The sequence below is a fragment of the Ambystoma mexicanum genome, chromosome 8, assembly GCF_040938575.1.
Source record: "Ambystoma mexicanum isolate Mex_15411 chromosome 8, UKY_AmexF1_1, whole genome shotgun sequence".
Taxonomy (NCBI): Eukaryota; Metazoa; Chordata; class Amphibia; order Caudata; family Ambystomatidae; genus Ambystoma; species Ambystoma mexicanum.
In genome coordinates, this window is record NC_090929.1 from 149,283,911 (window position 1) to 149,303,717 (window position 19,807).

Sequence of the window (19,807 nt, forward strand, 5' to 3'; positions counted from 1 at the left end):
GTGCTTTATAAAATCACCAGACATGCACGCATGAAAAGCAGAACCTTGCAAGCTGTAGCCAACTATATGAGATTCCCAGGCACACTTAAATAACTTTAGACTGTGTGTTTCTGTGCAAAGGCCTAGCAGTTTGGGCTCAGATTCTCCTATTGGTGGCAGTTCCTGACTGATTTGCATATGGCTGGACCCCTTTTTCAATGGCGCAGGCAGGCTAAAAAACAGTTGTGTGGAAGGTTGCCCAAAGCATTGCCAGTGATTCAGATTACTTGAAAACCTTTCACCCATCACATTTTTGGTTACAGTTTGTCTCAATATGTGAGAGAGGGTATTCCCAGATGTGGGTCCCTTGCTCGCTGCGCCATAAGAAACCAAGCTGCACCTCACTGATGAGGCCCAACAAGACATGAAAAATGCAGTAGTCTCAGTGCACCTATGCTTGTTTTGTTATTTGAGCGCTATCTTTGGGTGACATTGTGAACATGGACATGTTGAAACCATATCCAAGAAAACAGAACAGCAAAGTCCTTCAATTTACTCTCTTAGGCCATGAATGGGCAGGAACAGCCATATTCTATGATAGCAAAGCTGGACAAACAATAGGAACTTTTAAATGAGGGTTTATTTTCAACCATGGGTCCTCCGGGAGCAAAGCACCATCATGGGCCTACTGGAAGTTCTTTAGCCACTTGGGAACTTCAGGGGGTTGGGTATAGTGGTGTCTGAGGCAGGACTTATCTAAAGGTTGAGGCTTGGCTGTTCTGTAAATTCATCTGCATATCCAGTCTTACACATTCTTCTCGACTTGGGCTGCAGTTACTGTGTACTGTTTTTATTAATTTTTTATTTATTTTTATTGCGTACTTAGTTTAAGAAAACTAATTGATGTTCCAAAGATAAATTGATGAATTGTACTAGATTTTATTTATTTGACACACCTAAATTTTATCCTATCGTAAATGTGTTGGACAGTATATATATATGTGTATGATATGATATGATAGGTTATTTATAACGTGCTTAATACCCAGAGGTTTCTAAGTGCGGACCCGGGGATCGAACATGTGTTGCCCCATGTCGTCTTGCTTCCAAGGCGAGTGCATTGCCCCTGAGCTATCCTCCCGAGACCTCCCGAGTATGCTATGATTTTGATTTGTTCATTTTGTAAAAGTTCAAATTTGAACTATATAAAAATAATAATAAATAAATAAAAATATTTTTAAAACATTTAGCAAAGTAAAAACAGTTATTCAACTTCATCCCAGATTTTATGGAGAGAGAGCAAAAGGGTATAAGTTTCCAAAAACGTGGGCCTATAATCCAAAATCCCAGTCGGTTTTAAGTCTGTGGATTCATTTAGGTGTTTTGTCACGAGGCCATCCAGGTCCAAGCATTCCCTTAGGAAATTTGCGGCGGCAACTGTTAGACCCATTCAATCACCTCTCAGGACCATCGACCGCCTCTCATCTGCTAATAGAAACGCTGTTGATTCTACTGATTTTGCAAAGTACTTAGATCTCATTTCAGCTCGACAAGCACAGTATCTAAACAAATGTTCCAAAGTCTCCACTGACTCTGTTATTCTGCAGAATCTACATGTAGGCTGGATACATTTTGCTGCTAATATCTCCATTGTAGGGAAGACTTTGGACCTAATTCTCATTAGTTTAGATCTGTAGACAGGATCTGGGAATTTTGTTATGTAGGTTAAAGTCTGGCCATAGAGTCTAATCTCATGAGCCAGCTGTTGGAAAAGTTTGTATTTCTTAGCAGCCTCGCAAGTAGTGATCCAATCTCTTTCCCAGAGTTTTTACAGAATTCTGTTTTTTTTTTTTCAGAAGCTCTTTGTATGAGACATTACGGTCTTCCAACAAGTTTTTACAGGATTCCTCCCATACTGAGCCCGCTATGTTTTTTCCATTTTCTATCTCAACTTAGATTGCTTCGTAGCTTGCAGCTGGGGTGGATTTCTCATATTTCCTAAAAACGTATAGTGCCTTCCATTCGACTGAGGCTTTGAGTGAAATCAGGCCCAATTCTCTTATTATTATTTGGATAGGAGTAGATCTAGGTAAACCAAGAACTCTCTTCCAAAATGTTCCTTCTTGCAGTGGCCAGAGGTTCCCATAAATAGATAGCATTGCCTCAGATCCATAGGTTGCAATAGGGACAACCCTAGCTCAGTAGGAATCCATCACTGGTTTTAGGGTAACATTTCAGAACCTCTGTTTTAGTATTACCGCTTGCTTGGTCAGTGCTTTAATATTTCCTTTCAAAGGGAGCATACTGTCCTGTTCTACCCCATTTGTAGAGATCTGGATCCGCAGGTATTTAATGGAGATAAACTTGTGTATGAGCACGATACAAATAAAATATCATATCATATCATTACACAGTCCAGTTTCCTTGTGCCAATGGACCACTAAAATGTCCTGCTCTTCTTATTTGCTTCTGAAATTGAATGATCTTTGCTTTTTCTATATTGATCGACAAGTTGTTCAGCTTGGTGTATTCTTCGAGTCTTGTCGGTTGTCTCTGAAGACTGATTTGCATTCTGTCATGCAGAACTAGGTCAGGAGATGTGTAATTTCCATCCCTCCAATTTTAGGGTGAAAGCTTTGGCAGGCTTTTATAAACACAGGGAGATCTGAAATGTGAAGGTTAAGAATGTACGGAGCAAGAGGACATCCCTGTTTTTCAACACGCTCCGTTTTGATTTTATCACTGAGGAGGCCTGCTGTATTTAGCCGTACCCTAATAAAGGTGTCTGTGTGCAGTTCTTTTATCTGGGCCAACAGGTCTTCTGGACAGTTCCATCTCCTCAGTTTTTCCCAAAGCATATGTCTTCTGATACTGCCGAAAGCTTTCGAGAAGTCTACAAAGGCCAGATAGAATTTTTGGGATGATTTTTAAATCTTATTTTCAACAGCAAAAGCAGAAAGAGAGGTGTAGAGGTACCAAGGCCCTTGGTAAAACCAAACTGCAGATGGTCATGAAGTCCTTGTTCCAAGACGCATTCTTTCAATCTCTGTAGAAGAAGTGTTGCATAGAGTTTCCCCAGTATGTCGAGCAAAGCTATTGGTCGATAGTTACCGGGGTCATCTCTATCTCCACTTTTAAAGATCGGGACTGCAATCGCCCCCTTGTTCTTGGTAGCCGTGATCATCCTCAGGATTGAAACTAACACCCACCCCAGCCTATTCCTCTGGGTTGTCTTTCAACATTTTGTTTGAGAGGCCATCAGGACCTGGGGCACGAAAAGGCTTTGTTTTCTAGATCAGAGTGGTTAGCTCGATACGATTCTAGTTCAGGAGCCATGGGTGTTGGTTTCCCTGTCAATAGTCATTTGGTTTGAGGTCCACGTACAAGGTCTCAAAAAAGGCAATCCATTTCCCTTCTGCTACTCCATTTATCAATGGGAGTTTCTGGTTACAGCCGGTCGAGTTGACAATTGACCACGTTTCCTGTGTGTTGTTCTTTTTATCCAAGATTCTCAACATTACTTGGGCATCCTTTCTGATCATTTCTTTCTTATGGCCTCTTACCCAGTTTTTGCAGATTTTCTTCAATCTATCAATTGTCTCTGTACCCGCATCCTGCTCTGATCCTTTAAGTAGTTTCACTTCCCTTCTCTGTGCCCACTTATTTTTGGCTAGCTGCATATCATAGCCATATCTGTGGTGGCCTTGTATATCATGGGATCCCCAACTGGGTTTCAGATGTACTGCCAAGTGTGTAGTGTAGTTCACCATAGATAATGGTGTCAATGTATCGAGATACTTTGCATGGGCCTGCAGAGTTAGGCCCATTTTGGCCACGTCGTGTTTTTGTAACTTAAGTCTGGATCCCTTATTTTCCAGTTCCAAGGAACACAAGTGGAACTGCCTCAGGCATGTTTCTTCTGTGAACCATTCGACTCTTAGCAGATTATGATCACTTTGATCCATAAACCAGACCTCGAGAGATTCTATAGCACCAATCAAGTTTCTAAAGACAAAGATAAAGTCTATTACTGAGGATTGCTGCCCTCTGTGCCAGGTGGGTTTACATGTCTTCCCCTTTTCAAAAACTTTGTTAAGGAGATATACGTCACAAGATTTCATCACTTGGGTTCAAAGGAAACCTCTTTGAAGCTTTGCAGTTGAGATGTTCGAAGCCTCACCTACGTCATCGTTGGGCGCCTCATCGAAAAACAGATTTAGGTTCCCACATAGAAAAACTGAGACATTATCCCAGCTGTACACCTCATTGATGACCTTCATAGTGTCAGTCATCATAAGATACACACCTTTTTTCTTAGGATTCCAGTATATGTTGATTAGTGCTAGATGTTTGTTAACTGGAGTGGGTACAGGGAGCATTTTGGGGCGCTGCTTCAGAACAGTAAATTGGATGAAAGGGGCATAGTTAGTTGATGTTAAAGGTTCCACATGTGATCCCGTCTTTATCAAAGTCAAGAGCTCAGCAGATGGTCGCCCCCTCCTAAGGGAGTAATTGCAGAATTAAGGAATGACACAAAGTCGTCCAGGGCCGGTTTGCTGGATAGCCATATTTCTTGTAAACATATAAGGTCTGCATTGTCCCAGCTGGTGTCGCCTTTTTCCATGAGGTGGGAGAATACTCTTGTATTCCAGAAAACTAAGGTAAGTCTAGCCGGGCCTACTCCCTCACCAGCTCGTTGCTAGATATTCTTTTCCATCTCCAAGGTTACAGGTAACCACTCCCGGCGCTCTGCTTCATTCGAACTGGAGAGTGATGTTTTGAAGCTAACAGACCTATGCAAGGGATCTGCCTCTGCCTTGTTGATTATGAGGGCGGGGTTTTCTCTCTTTTTAGAACTGATAGAGACTCCTGCACAAGGTCCTTTAGGGAACCTTTCATTAAGGAAGGGATTAACCACTCTTTCTAGGTCGTGCCCATCAACTTGAGTTTTTAAAACCTTCTTAGGGTCCTCTCCACTAGATCTCTGTATGGATTCCCATTTGGAGGGTTCTTCAAAACGTAGCACGGTTCCTTGTAGCTCATTTACCTTGAAACCTAGTGATAAAAAACAGGTGGCTGCCGCCAACAGAAGATTTTTTACCACTGACGAACGGAGATGGAGCAAGACCAGGTCTGCATGGTCTTCGTTGGGAAACTCGATTATTGAGAAGTCTTCGGATACAATGATCTTGTCGTTGGTAGATTGGTCACACCATTCTTAGGATTAACAAAGATCAGAAAGGTGGTAAAGGGAGGCCACCCGCTCGGGCACGGAGTAGGAGGTCACTCCCCCTGTCACCTGAGCTTCCGAGAAGTAAGTTGGTGTAAATGGGGGTACATCTCCTTGCTCCAAGGGAACTGCCTCCTTTGAAATGTCTTTCTCAGTCTGCCTGTCTAACGAGGGAACCCGTGCAGAAGGCACTCGAACCTTGGGCGACTCGCCCAGGTTAGTCATGTTATTCAAACCTCCAAGGAGATCATCACATTTTTTATTGAGGCTTCTTTGCTGAGAGCTTGCTGTGACAAGCCTTCAATAAAAACAATTTTGGAATGTAGCATGGGAAGTAACGTCATCTGATCATTTAAGGAGTCGATTATAGTCTCATACAACTTCATGAAAGGGGCAATTGCTATTGATAACTGTGTAAGATGATCTTGGGTTGCTTTGCCAGATAGTTTTTTTCTTCTTGCTACAGTCGCCGGCTTGGCAGTGGTCCTTGCCAGGCTGCTCCCTACTTTGACCCATCTGGTTTACAGAGCTCCTTAGAATCAAGTCTTTGCTGTAGGGGTCACCTCTGACTAATCTGGTCCGCTTTCCTGAAAAAGACAGAACCACAGCCGGTCAAGTGGCCTAAGCCACGCTGCTGCATTGTCTGTACGGTCGATCTTCTTTCCTGAAGGGTCCAGAGAAACTTCATCTGAACGTTTGGCCATTCTTTCCTTTTGCCTGATCTCGATCTGAGGGGAATTTTTATCCCAAATTTCTCAGAGCGGGGATGATAAATTATGTTGTGAAGGGGTATTGGGAGAGGGAGATATTTCAATAGGGGACTTGCTGCTGCCCCGAGTCAGGCTTTTAAGTTCCTCCATTACCTCTCCAGTCTTAAGCATGTAAATAGTTGTCCCGATTGACAGAGAAGGGGAAAGTTCACAGCCTAAAGTTTGTACATTTTTTTACTAATTTTTTTAACATCCAGTGGTGAATATAGCCACTACGGGCGACTGAACGGTACGGGGTTAGATTCGAGGACTTTCCCTGTCAGCTGCAGGAATCGTAATCGTATCAGTTCTTCCATTGCGTAATTCGTAACATCAGATTCCATTGTTAGCACAACTTCATGCACTGAGGGAAAAACAAGCATTGATTGCAACATACAAGTTCATTTGGATAGGGTAGGTATACAGAACCGGTTCTTACCCACTTCCAACTGTGAGGCGTCCAGCATCCTGTGGAGGTTTGTAAGATCGGAAGAGGTGGGACCTTTGTTATGGCTGAAACCACTGTGGTCACCAGGATCGCACCTCCTGCCAATATTGTCTCACTTCAAAGGGATCTGGCCTGGTCTGAGGATTCCAACATCTGACGCTGTTCCCTTATAACTCTGCCTTCTCGTTTTGAAGGTTTGCAGGAGTGTTTTCCGAGCAAGGGCATCCTTCTCCATCTTTACCAAGTAACTTGCCTCATGCCTCCTGTCGCTTGACTGGCGAGTGACTGGATTCACCGGACTCCGTGCAGGCGCTCTGAGCTTGCCTGGCTAATTATAGCCTTGTTAAAGCAACAGTGAAGCAGCTCTCACAATAAACAGCATTCAGCGTTCAGCAGCGTTCTGCAATACAATGTCCTATCTTGTGGTCATTCTTTAGTAGAGAGACTTGACTCACTGCAGAGCTCCGCGCAGGCGCTGTGCGCCTTTACTGGCTAATTATAGTCTTATTAGGAAAACAACACTGAAGCAGCTCTCACGAACAAACAGCGTTCAGCGTTCAGCAGCGTTTTATTTAATTTATTTATTGTGCATTTTAAAGTGCTTATACATCAAGTAAATTGTGTTTCAAAGCGCCCACAGGGCAACAGGGAGTGAACATGGGAAAGAAAAGAAAACATCACAATGAAAGATAGAGGCGGACCTACTAGGCCTTGTGAGCATTCAGAACATGCAAGTGCTGTGAGAGAGAGGGATGAGTAAGTGGGGGTGGGGGAGGAGTGCTAGGTATACCAATGAGGCAATTTCTAGGGATTAAGCAGCTGTTAAGTAACTTGGTGAGAATGGTCAGCTGCCAATAAATAAGCCTGTGGTGTCATAGGCCAGTGGGTGCCAAGGCAAGTGCTGGGAGTGGGCAGAGGCTGAAGGCGATATGGTGTGGGAGGCAGGACACATAAGGACCCTGATCACCAATCTTTGCAACTGTGAAGTTTAGCAGGGGAGGGAGGAAGGGGAGGAAGAGGTGAAAAGGAAGGTCTTGAGGAGCTTCTGGAATTCGAGGAGATCCGGCTCAAGACTAAGAGGAAGGGTGAGGCTGTTCCATAGGAATGAGCGTGCCGAGGAAAGAGATCGGCCACCAGATTGCTGTTTAGCGAAGCGCTTGACACACAAAGTTGCTGCCGGAGGAACCTAAAGGCCTGGGGGGAGAGTATTTAGTGAGAGCCATTTGTACATAGCGTGGTACCAGGCCCCAGACAGCCTTGTGGATGATGCAGAGGGATTTGAATTTGATCCTTGCAGCAACCGGTAGCCAGTGGAGAGATTTTAGGGTTGGAGAGATGCAGTCCCTGAGCTTGAGGCCAAGGATACGTTTTGCAGCCCTATTTTGGATTAGCTGGAGGGGTCATAGAGAAGAAGAGGGAAGATTAAGGAAAAGGCTATTGCAATAGTATAGCCTAAAGAGAATCAGAGCTCTACAGACATTGAGCTTCTGGGGGAAAGTGAGGAAGGGGAGAATTCCTTTGAAGAGGTGGAGTTGAAAGCGGTCCTTCTTGGCAAGGTCCTGAATGTGAGGGAGGAAGGAAAGAGAGAAGTCGAAAAGATAACTCCAAGGTTTCTGGCTTTAGATGAAGGAGAAGGGGGAGAGCCCATAGAAGATGGCCAGAGTGAGTGAAGAAAGAGGGAGCAGGAGTCTTAATAGGAAGCAACTCAGTCCTGCTGGCATTGAGGCAGAGATGGTTGAAAGTGCACCAGGACTGGATGGCAGATAGGCAGTCAAGAATGATGGGGGAAGTAAGGAGAGGATCAGAGGGAAGTTTGAAGGAGAGTTGTGTGTCATCTGCTTAAAACTGGAAGTTGGGCGAGAAGGTGAGCAAGCAGAGCAAGATAGGTGCAAAAGAGCCAGGGAGAAAGGTTGGAGCCCTGGGGACACTGCATGTGGAGATAGAGGTGTGGGTTGAGAAAGAGAACAGAATAACCTGGGATGGACGGTGATTGAGGAAGAAGGTCCACCAGCCCAGTGACCGCTCCAGGATACCTAGGGTATCGTGGAGCCATTATATGAGGATGGAGTGGTTGACTGTATCAAATGCAGAGGAGAGATCAAGTAGAATGAGAACAGCTGGAGAGCTGGAGTCAAGAGATGCAAGCAGTTCCTCACGGTTGCTCATAAGAGCAGTTACCATGCCTCTATATTCTCAGAATCCAGATTGATGGTTGTGTAGGCAACCAACAGGTTCAATGTGCTGGGTCAGTTGGGGGAAGACCAGCTCCTCCAAGAGTTTCCCAAGGAAGAGGGTGGTAGATATGGGCAGTAGTTGGCTGGACAAGACGAGCCTGCAGAAGGTTTTGTCAGGAGGGGCGCACAAGGAAGTGCTTGAAGGAGGAGGGGAAAGATCCAGTAGCAAAAGAGTGGTTGCAGAATTTCCGCAAGTGCAGGGGCAAGAGAGCCAATATTGTCCTTAATAGTTCTGGAGGAATGAGGGAGACCTGTTTGGAGGAGACCTTCATGGAGCGGACAACTCTGGTGACGTCGAGAGGAGTGCTAGGAGAGAAGGAGGAGAGAAAGGCAGAGGGGAATGGGAGGCCATAGGAGGTAGGGGGTGGGGGAAGGGCTGGGGGAGAGGGACTCAATGGTAATCAGGATGTCCTGAGTTTTTGCAGTGAACTGTGTGGCCAGTGCATTGCAGAGGGCTTGGGAGGGAACAGATGAGGAGGAGACTGCAGAAGGGTTGGCTAGTTCCTTGCAGATTTTAAAGAGTTCAGCCATGTTGTTTGATGCACCAGAGACTCAAGCCTGGATGTGGGCCCGTTTCATAGAGTGAATGCAGAGTCGGTATTGCCTTTGGAGCAGGCGACAGGCCAATTTCTCAAAGGGTGAACCTGAGGTCTGTCACTTCCATTCCTCAGCTCTGCACTTGTGTTTCAGGGCTGCAAGTTTGGATTTGTACCATGTGTTACGTTGGAGGCATGTTTCAGGCGGATCCTCATCACTGGGGCAAGAATGTCAAGACTGTTAGTGATGGCAAGATGGAGTTTGCAGAGAGCAGAGTCGGAGGTAGAGTCTGTAGTGGGGGGGAGAAGGTGGGATGAAGGTAGATGCAAAGGCAGCAGCTGACACATATTTCATCGGGCAGATGTTCGTGAATGAGGTTGGCAGAGCTGGAGTAGGTGCAGTCAGAGGGCGGAAAGGACCGAGGTGAGGAGAGAATGGTCTTACCAGGAGAGTGGGGTGATCAGTGGGTGGGAGAGTGAAAGATCAGTGTGAATGAAGGCATCAAGAGTGTGTCCAGCCGAGTGGGTAGGACCGGAAGGGAGAATGTAAAGGGAGAGTGAGGTGCAGAGGTCACAGAAGGGAGAAGATGCAGTGATTGAGGAGTCAAGGTGGATGTTAAAGCCAACCAAGAGAAAGAGTTTAGAGGTGGTTGTGAGGAGAGAGGAGGAAAAATCAGCCAATTCAGAGAGGAACAGGGTGGTAGACCCAGTTGGCATGTAGGTAGGGGCAATGGTCAGACAGGAGGTGGGTGAGATGACCAGCTTGCAAACCAGGCTTTCCAAGGAAGAGTAAGGCTGGGTGGGTATGGGGGAAGAAGGGACCCACTCAGGGAAGATCAGAGCAATCCCACTGCCGGCAAGGTTAGCGCGAGGCTTGGAGATGATCTTACAGCCATCACAGAAAAGTGAGTCAAAAGCAGTGACTGAGCTGGCATTGAACCACGTCTTGGTAATCCTAGGTCAAGACATGAGTGTAAAGTCGACTTTCCAAATTACATTTGCAGGCCCAGTTTGGGCTTGATGCCATGTTTCATATACTGAGTGCTGCTCCTATGCTTTATTTATTTCCATGTTTGTGTGTTCTGCCACCTTATGGGTGCTTCAAAGAGTATGAACATTAGACACTAACACCCAAACAACATAATGGAACCTCATATGATATAACATTACCTAACCAGCAAGCATAATACTAACCACAGTCATTTCTCAACAGCAAGAGATTTAGTAATCTGCACAAAAATCAAACAACAAACTATGTGCATGTGTTACTTATAAGCAGCTCTGTATCTTCTTAGGTTTATGATCATCCTTTATGTCTAGCACACATTGGGCCTCATTCCGAGTACGGCGCTAACCAATGGCGCTATTAACGCCTTGGTTGACGCCGTACCCGGACCGGCAGCGCCTTGGTGGATGGCAGAATCACCGCCCCATTCCAAGGTTGGCGGGCGGTAATTCCCCATTCACCAAGGCTCTTCCCCATTCCCAAATGAGCCCCCATGGGGCTCAATGGGAATGGGGAAGATGCAAATAACGGTGACCGTTCATTACGGTCACCGTTATTGGCTTGGAGGCCCCTTTGCGCCCTCGACTTTAACACCTGCTCAAAGCAGGCGTTAAGGGCGAGGGCGCAGAGGGAACTCGGAGTTAGGCGGTAAGGGATTACCGCCACCGGTCTCGTTACCAGTGGCCGCTATCCCTTACCGCCATACTCGGAATGAGGCCCATTGGCCTATTGCAAAAGATGCTAAGAATAGCATTTGATTGTGCAAAACGGATGCTGAAAACCTATGTAAACATGCACTTCTGAGGTGATAAGCTCAACATCTCCAAACTCAGTGTGACGGAAAGGATGGCGAGTTAGAATAGCCAAGAAGAAGAGGTGGGCTCAGAGAAGGGTTCCACCCTTTCGGTATCTTGGTTTCTGGTAGAGCTCTCTCCCACTTCCTGCACCCCTCCCTGACCCATTTCCTGCAGGCAAGGCACTCTGGGTGAGATGTCTGGAGAAAAAGGACACTTGATACAGTTGCTACAATGGACCACTTACAGGAAGCTTGCTTTGGATCAATCCTCTGTGATATCTTGTATTTATAAAGGGAAAGTCCTCTCCTTCTTTGATTCGTCCTTGGACTACTACAAGGACAAGAAGAGTTCACTAAATCTCTCTTGAGAGTACAGTCTGCTCCAAAGTGCTCTGCCATAGAGTTGGAGAGAGAAGGCATCAAAGGCATAGGAGAGCTCTGTCCGGTAACCATCTGCAGAGAACATTGGATGTTAATTGCTATGGCTCAGGAGCACTGGAGCTAAGTCCTTGTTTACTGGTGGTGAAGGAGCTCCTTGACAGGGACTCCCATCAGCCCATAAGTCCAGAAGCAGCTTGGAATCTCCAGGACATCTTGGAGCTGGGTCAATTTCACTCACCACACTCCGAATAGCCACAAGCCCATTGGGGATGTTTTTGCACTCGACAGACCTCCAAACCTCTTTCTGCATTTCAAGCCATTCCGACGCTGGCTCAACCCATTGAAGAGAGCCAACTCATATTGAATCGATCGCAAGCTCGGCATTGTGAGGGAAAATGACATTAGCACCAAATCAACTCGTGAAAGGCATAGACTCACCCATCTTGAATGTTGGCTCAACCCAGCAGAATCGCTTTCTCGCCAAATTCGACAAATGCCCCGAACTGTTGGAAGCCACTGTCTCGCTGCCTCGAATGCCAACTCAACCCATCGGAAGCCCGCACATTCTGACCGACTCACCGCCAATTGCCAGTAAGATTGCATCAACTTGAAGATCTTGATGCCAGCTTGACCACGGCAAAAGTGCCTCGAAGCCCAGCCTGATGCTGTTGAGTGCGAAAGACAAGAACACAGCTACTGTATAGAAGCTGTGTCACTGGTCCACTTTATAGGACCATACTGTATGTGTGATTGTGGTCACTGCTGGTTTAGTAGTAGTGTTGGGCTGAGTGGGCGGTTTATCTACTACTTATTCCTGTACTTCTGAAGAGTAGTAGTCATTTTTTCACACCTCGGCTCCTTGCACGCATAGTCTGAGCCCTCAAATGAAGCTGGCGTAGCTCAACAGGTGAGAGAATTGCTGAAGTCTTTTGGTTTATTCCAGGGGCTTCTGAAATGGTAAAAATGTCTTTAAGTGCATTGTTTTTAGAACAGAACAAGAGACCATCCATTCACCAGAAGGTCTTGAATGCCATATTGTTCTGATACTCAAGAGGTCACATTCTTAAAAAACAGTTTCATGGTCACCGTGTTTTATTTCTCCTTCGTTCTAACATTAAAGAGAACATGTTGCTCTTTTGTTGGTGTATAAAGGTGTAGAGGCTCTTTTAGTACTTTGCCTTCTCACAAAAACATGTCTGGTGTTGGCTTCAGGAACAGTAAAATGTTTGTCCTCCTGCAGAAAATACTGAAAGCAGCTACTCCTCTCCTTTTTGGTAAATCTACCACCCATGCCATTGGCTCAGATTTTGAAATGCTAGGCCTTCATCAATATGTGCAGGGCACTATACATACTGTAGACTATAAGATTGACCTTGCACAAGATCTCTCCAGGGTCTTCTTCCCTCAGCCCTCAGCGCACTGATGATTACTTGGTTGTGAACTTTTATTTTTTACTGAAACAAGACTAAGGTTTGTGGGGAAAGTGAGACATTCTTATCAGTGTTTGCTGTATATCTATAACGTGGTCAGTTTACAATCCTCATTCAAATCAAATGGCACCTTTCGCCTTGTCCCCTAATTGATAACCCTTAACATTTTCACATACTTGGAGGTTTAAGAGTGCACTCTGCCTACAAACTTCATTTTCTTAAATAAACATGGCAGATCATACAAATGATTCATTTTAATGTTAGTTATCATAAATGTCTAAATTTACATTTATATATTGTCACAATTTCCAACATTTGTTTCGAGCCACTCAGTTCTTCTTCTGGGCATATATTTGCTGTGATGTTATTAGTAGTGAACATCAAATGATCGATTTACAGTTGTTCCTGTCCACCTCAATATAATTAAGATTCTATCGGCTTCATATAGTAGAAACAAAAAAGTTATTGATCCCGATAGGCGCCCAATTTTCCAGACAGTTTGCTTTCCTTTAACATTCAATGCTTCCCTTATTCCACTGCTGTCCTACATGTAACTTTCTCAATTGTACTCTTATTTCTTGGATGCGTTATGCTAAACAATTACTTGACATGTAGTCTGCTTATCTACTGCCAGTCTTTCTTCCTTACCATTTCCCTATCCTTCTAAACCCTACCGCAACTCCCTCACCACCAGTTTTTTCCCCGTTATTATAGTTTCGTTATAACCTACCTCTCTATAAATGTTTTCGTTATAATCACTGGACACCATTAATGTCTGATATTTTACTACCACCTCAGTGAGATATCCTTTGCCATACATCAACAGCGTTGAATACCCTTCATTGTATAAAGTGCTTCCGGCAGCCCTACGCATGCATCCATGCATGACCACTGTGGCAGGGTCAGTGACCTGACCTTGTCAAGGGTGTTGGGGACCCCACTCAACCTGGGGCAGGAGACCTATCATGATGTTTGCCAGAGCCAGCGGTGTAGCACAAAATGTGGGGGCCCCCTTGTGAGCTATGCTAAGGGGGCCCCCATAAACTCTGCAACAATGCATGGGACAGCCCACAATGCCGACCCGCCTGGACCGCCATGCATGCACAATACGCACAATGATCATGCTGCTGCTGGGGTATGCCGCGATCTGCACTAGGGGAAAGATATACATGTGTGTTGTGTGTTTTCATTGTTCACCTAATGCAAGAACAAGGGGGTTGTGCCTGGCTCCGGGCACCCAAATCTACCACCCAACTCTGTGCATGGCAGGAAATTGTACGCAAAATAATGATACAATAAGTAATCATGTTCATGCTGCCTCTACCAGTATCCCCACAGACGAACATTCTCTTGTTGGCATTGCTGTTAATACCAGAAAGATTCTCGTGCCTCAGGAAGAAAGAATGTTATTGCTGGCTGCACCAATGCCTGTCCAACTCAGGCACAACCATGTAAGTATACTCTTCAAGAGAAATTCACCCTCAACGCCAGTAAAACATGCAATGCTACAGTAAGGAAACATTTTGCTATACATTATAAACCCCCCATCCCAAACACCCCTCCATTTAATAACATTCATCAAGTTGACTTTGCCCAAAAATGCCAGTAAAACATGTTCCAATGCCCCAAGCATGCGTGTTCACATTCATACACATTCACCGAGAAGTCACTCACTCTCCCCCAGTGGTGGCTGGTGAATGTTTTAATTGAAGGGGCATAAACATTTCTCACAAATATTGCAAAGTGACCACAGTGACCAAGAGAAGCAAGGAGCCCATTGTCATGATGCCTACCTCCAAGGAGCCAGGTCCAACCCAGCAACCCCAGAGGCAGGCATCATTTCCCCCAAGGAAGTGCCAGCGGGCCCAAGCTGGGGCCCTTTGGACACAGTCCTGGCGCCTTAGGCGCCAGGCTCATGTTGGACCCCTGTCCTGGCGCCTTAGGCGCCAGGCTCATAAAGCTAGACATGTGTTCAAGTGTTTTAAGGTGCCACTTACCTGATGCAGACCATGCTGCAACATCCAGGCCCTCTTGAGGCCTGAATGGAACTACTTTACCTGTGGACCTACTTTCCCCTGGGTGTGGTCGGGGAAGGATACATACCTGATCGGTGGAAGGATACATACCTGGAACTTCTTCCAAAGCTATTTAAACCACGCCCGATCAGCAACTCACGCTTCGCGTTGTTCTGCTCCTCGCAGCTGGACGCTCACCGTGTCAGCTCCTGCATCTGGACTTCAGCCACGCCTGTCAGCATCATGGGTCACCTGCTAAGAGAGAATTGGAGAGAAAGAAGACCTTACCTGCTAAAGCTGCATCACGGAGACTTCACACCGACGATCCTGAAAGGGAAGACATCATTTTAAAAGCATTTCGCTTCGATCGCTGCAGCGCTGCATTTCACTCACCTTTCCTGGGCACCTCCATCTTCAGCAGCGATCATCCGGATCCGCAGCCACTTCCCAGAGCCTAGAGAGAAAAAGACAAGAACACAAGGTGAGAGAAGGAAGGGAATAGGAAAAGCTCAGTTTCCTTCTAAGACTTACCTGTTGGGTCATTCCCATTTCATTTCGGGTCCTGCCGCTTCCTGGCATTCCGGACCCTGGCCCCTATGGGGAAAAAAGACAAAGACATTGAATGAGCAAATGCAAAGACATTACCCGAACGCTCATCCAGAACTTACCTGTCATTTACTGGAACTGCACGTTTCACTTCGGGTCGGCGCCATATCTCTGGCATTCCGAACCCCGGCCCCTAAGGGGAAAAAAGACATAAGCGATTAGCGCTTGCTGCAATAAGACAATGAACATTATTATAAGGCTTGAACTTTTGAACTTGCTACAGAACTCTTACAGCGCCTTACCTGAATAGTCAAGCTTATTTGAACTCCCATCAAACCTCAATCCAGTACTGGGTTTCAACGCGCCCCTGCATCAGAAGCAGGATGGAGAACTCATCCTTCCAGACCCTAAGGTGAGACTTCACGGGGAATCGAGGAAGGGTATCGTGGAGGGCTGGAAGGGAGTGGGAGGCTTGAGCATTATTCCGTCAGTAGGTAATACTCCCTTTTCACGCACAGGGGAATATTCCTGCGAGCCAGTGAGTCCATCTTCAGAGTCCTGCGCTTCACCATTGAAGAAGCATCAGCACTCAAAGCCAGACCTGCGCCTCCGTGGGAATCAGGTGAGGGTGACAGAAGGCGAAGCCTACCCATAATTTCCCACCCGGGCGCTATGGAGACTTCCGAGACAGATCAGCTGGCCCAGCTTTTGGGGGAATTACGGGCAGAAGTGCACTCAGCCCGCCAGGAGACTAACGCTCTCAAAAGAGAACTGATCCTATCTAAGGAAAGAACAGATGACCTGGCCAAAAGGTTATTGCAGGCCCAGGCAGGGCACACTCGTTTACCTAATTCCGGAGATACTTCCACATCAATGGGTTTGAATAACCCGGTACAAATCAATCTACCTGGACACATGCCTTTCGCCCCGCCTGAACGTTTTGCGGGGGATCCCAAGAAATATGCCTTCTTTATGAACCAATGTCGTTTACACTTTCTATGCAGACCCGGGGCCTTCCCTAACGACCAGACCAAGGTAGCCTTTATACTATCTTACCTCAGTGGCAGTGCTGCCGATTGGTCTATTCCATTGGTAAATCAGGATGATCCCATTCTCCAGAATTTTCAGGGTTTTCAGGCCAGCATGGAAAGATTGTTTGCTCAACACTCTCAAGGACAGGCCCTTGATAACGAACTGCTATCCTTACGACAAGGTAATCAGGATCTTCTGTCCTACGTTGCCACCTTTAATAGACTGGTTTGGAAACTGGATGGCCAGAAAACAAAAGGATCACATTGTTTCATCCAGGCCTGCGCGGAGAGCTTAAGGCTGTTCTAGCTCAGATAGTAGATCCACCCCAGGTCTGCGCAGACTACATAGACTTGGTGGTTCAACTTGATCACAGACTTCAAAATAGAAAAGCAGATCGGTTCAAGTACGAAACCCGAGTACCGATCAAAACCCACGCTAACTCCAAGAGTACCGACGTATCCGAACCTATGCAAATCGGCGGTGTTAAAGGACCATTAACACAGAAGGAACAAGAGAGAAGGCGGCAAATGCAACTTTGCCTGTATTGCGGGACTTCCGGTCACTTTCTTCGAAATTGTCCAGTTAAACCACCGAAGAAGGTGGTTGGAGCCACTGATAATGATTTATTGACACCTGATTCGGGAAACGACCTAGCCCGACAAGCGTAGGGCCGAGCTTGAAAACAAACTCTTTGACCTCGCATTTTGTCATGCCAATGGTGCTAGTGGACCCAAAACAGCCTCATCTGTTGCATGCTATAAAAGCATACATCGACAGTGGAGCTATTGGAAATTACATAGACCGTGAATTGGCTTCCAGGATTAAGCTCCCTCTCCGCCCGAAAGTAACCCAAGATGTCATTACTACAGTAGATGGAACCGAAATTGCCTCAGGGCCTGTAACGCATTCCACTGTTGAAATGACACTGGTGGGTCAGGATGGACATCGGGAAGCAATCGTGTTTGATGTGATCAAGGCCCCACAATTTCAAGTAATTCTTGGAATTCCTTGGTTAGAAACACATAATCCCAGAATCGACTGGCGAGCAAAGAAGATAGGTTTTCCTGATTGTGAACCAACTTGTTACCCAAGAAATCCAGTTATGGGTCTAGCCTCAGCAACTTCCACCCCTGTACAGCTACCGTCTGAATACCAAGAATTCCAAGACGTTTTTCAGAAGGAACAGGCTAACACGTTACCTCCCCATCGGTCTTACGATTGCCAAATCGATCTGGTACCCAATGCTCAACTACCTTGTAGTAGGATTTATGCTCTTACGGAACCTGAGAACCTACATTTGCGTCAGTATTTAGATCAGTACCTAGCCAATGGTTATATTCGCCCGTCCAAGTCTCCTGTCTCCTCAGCTCTGTTCTTCGTGCCGAAAAAAGAGGGTGACCTTAGAACATGTATAGACTATCGCGCCCTAAATCAAATAACAATTAAGAATCGTTATCCTCTGCCCCTGATCCCTGAGCTTATCGACCAGGTGAAAGACGCTTGTGTGTACACCAAGTTAGATCTCCGAGGAGCTTATCACCTGGTGCATATAAAAGAAGGCGACGAGTGGAAGACTGCATTCCGCACCAAATTTGGTCTCTTCGAATATCAGGTGATGCCCTTCGGTTTGTGCAATGCACCTGCCGCCTTTCAGTACTTTATGAATGATGTTCTTCGGGAACTTATCGACGTCTGTGTCATTGTTTATATTGACGACATCCTGGTGTACTCCTCTTCAGAATCCGATCACAGAAAACATGTTAGGGCAGTTCTTGAGAAATTGCGCCAGCACAGACTATTTGCAAAGCTCGAAAAATGCGTTTTTCATACCACAGAAGTGGAGTTTCTCGGATTTATCCTGACACCTTAAGGAGTCCGAATGGACTCGCGAAAGGTGGACGAGATCCTCAAATGGCCATCTCCTAGCTCGGTGAAGGGAGTTCAGAGCATGCTCGGCTTCGCCAATTTCTAGATTCATCCCGGAATTTTCCCGAACAGTCCAACCCATCACAGCTCTCCTAAAGAAAAACAAACGCTTTGAATGGACTCTTGAGGCCGAACAAGCCTTTCAGGACCTGAAAACCGAATTCACCTATCCACCTATATTGAAGCACCCGCACCCAGATCTCCCTTACATTGTGGAAACCGACGCATCCAGTTCGGCCATGGGAGCTGTCCTGTCGCAAAGAGACCCAGAAACTAACCAACTACACCCTGTGGCCTTTTGGTCCAGGAAATTTTCTCCTCCTGAAATCAACTACGCAATTACCGACAAAGAGTTACTGGCTATTAAATCTGCTTTTAAGGCTTGGCGTCACTACCTTCTCGGGGCAAGACACACCATCACCGTAATTACGGACCACAGAAATTTACAGTATTTATAGACGGCCAAGGCTCAATCTTCACGACAACTCCGATGAGCTCTATTTTTTGCGGAATTTGATTTTGTAATTACCTATCGCCCTGGCTGCAAGAATGGTAAAGCGGACGTCTTATCCCGGATTGGCATGGAAGAACCCAATTCGAGTTTAGAACCTGTGCCAATCATACCAGAACAAAGAATCTTAGGCCTAACTTCATTGCAAACTATTGAGGACATCCAAACGCAAGTAAAACAACTTCTAATTCTCTTCAACCTTACTGGAATGGAGTCAAAAGGGTCCTCATTACACTGTTAAGGATGACTTACCCTACTTCCAGGAGCGGTTGTTTCTGCCCAGTAAAGAATTGCAAGAACTTGTTATTGCCCATTATCATGAATCATTAATGGAAGGACACCCTGTTATCGCTAAAACGGAGGAAAAAATCAAACGCCACTTCTGGTGGCCTTCTTGGAGAAAAGACATAAAGTCTTTTGTTTTGTCTTGCGGAATTTGCACCCAAAACAAGGGTCAAAAGAAAAGGCCAGCCGGCCTACTTCAACCCTTGGATATTCCACCGGCACCATGGCATACCTTGTCAATGGACTTTATAACTGACCTGCCTCCTTGTGCTGGTTACAACACTATCCTTGTAATTGTGGATCTATTCTCCAAAATGGCCCACTTTATCCCTTTAAAAGGTTTGCCTTCAGCTTCCACCTTGGCCAAGGAATTTCTGGAGAATATAGTTCGCATACATGGTTTCCCTTCCATATTAGTCTCGGATCGTGGAAGTCAATTTATCTCCCATTTTTGGAAGAAGTGTTGCCAACTAGCACAAATAGATGTGCGGCTATCCACCAGCCACCATCCCCAGACAGACGGACAAACCGGGAGAACCAATCAGACTCTCGAGCAATATCTTCGGTGAATGTTACACCAATCCGAGTTAAATTGGAAAGACATCCTTTGGATCGAAGAATATGCATACAACAATTCAGTGCATTCTGGAACCGGACAAACTCCTTTTTATACTTTGTATGGTCACCATCCTCGGACCTCTGA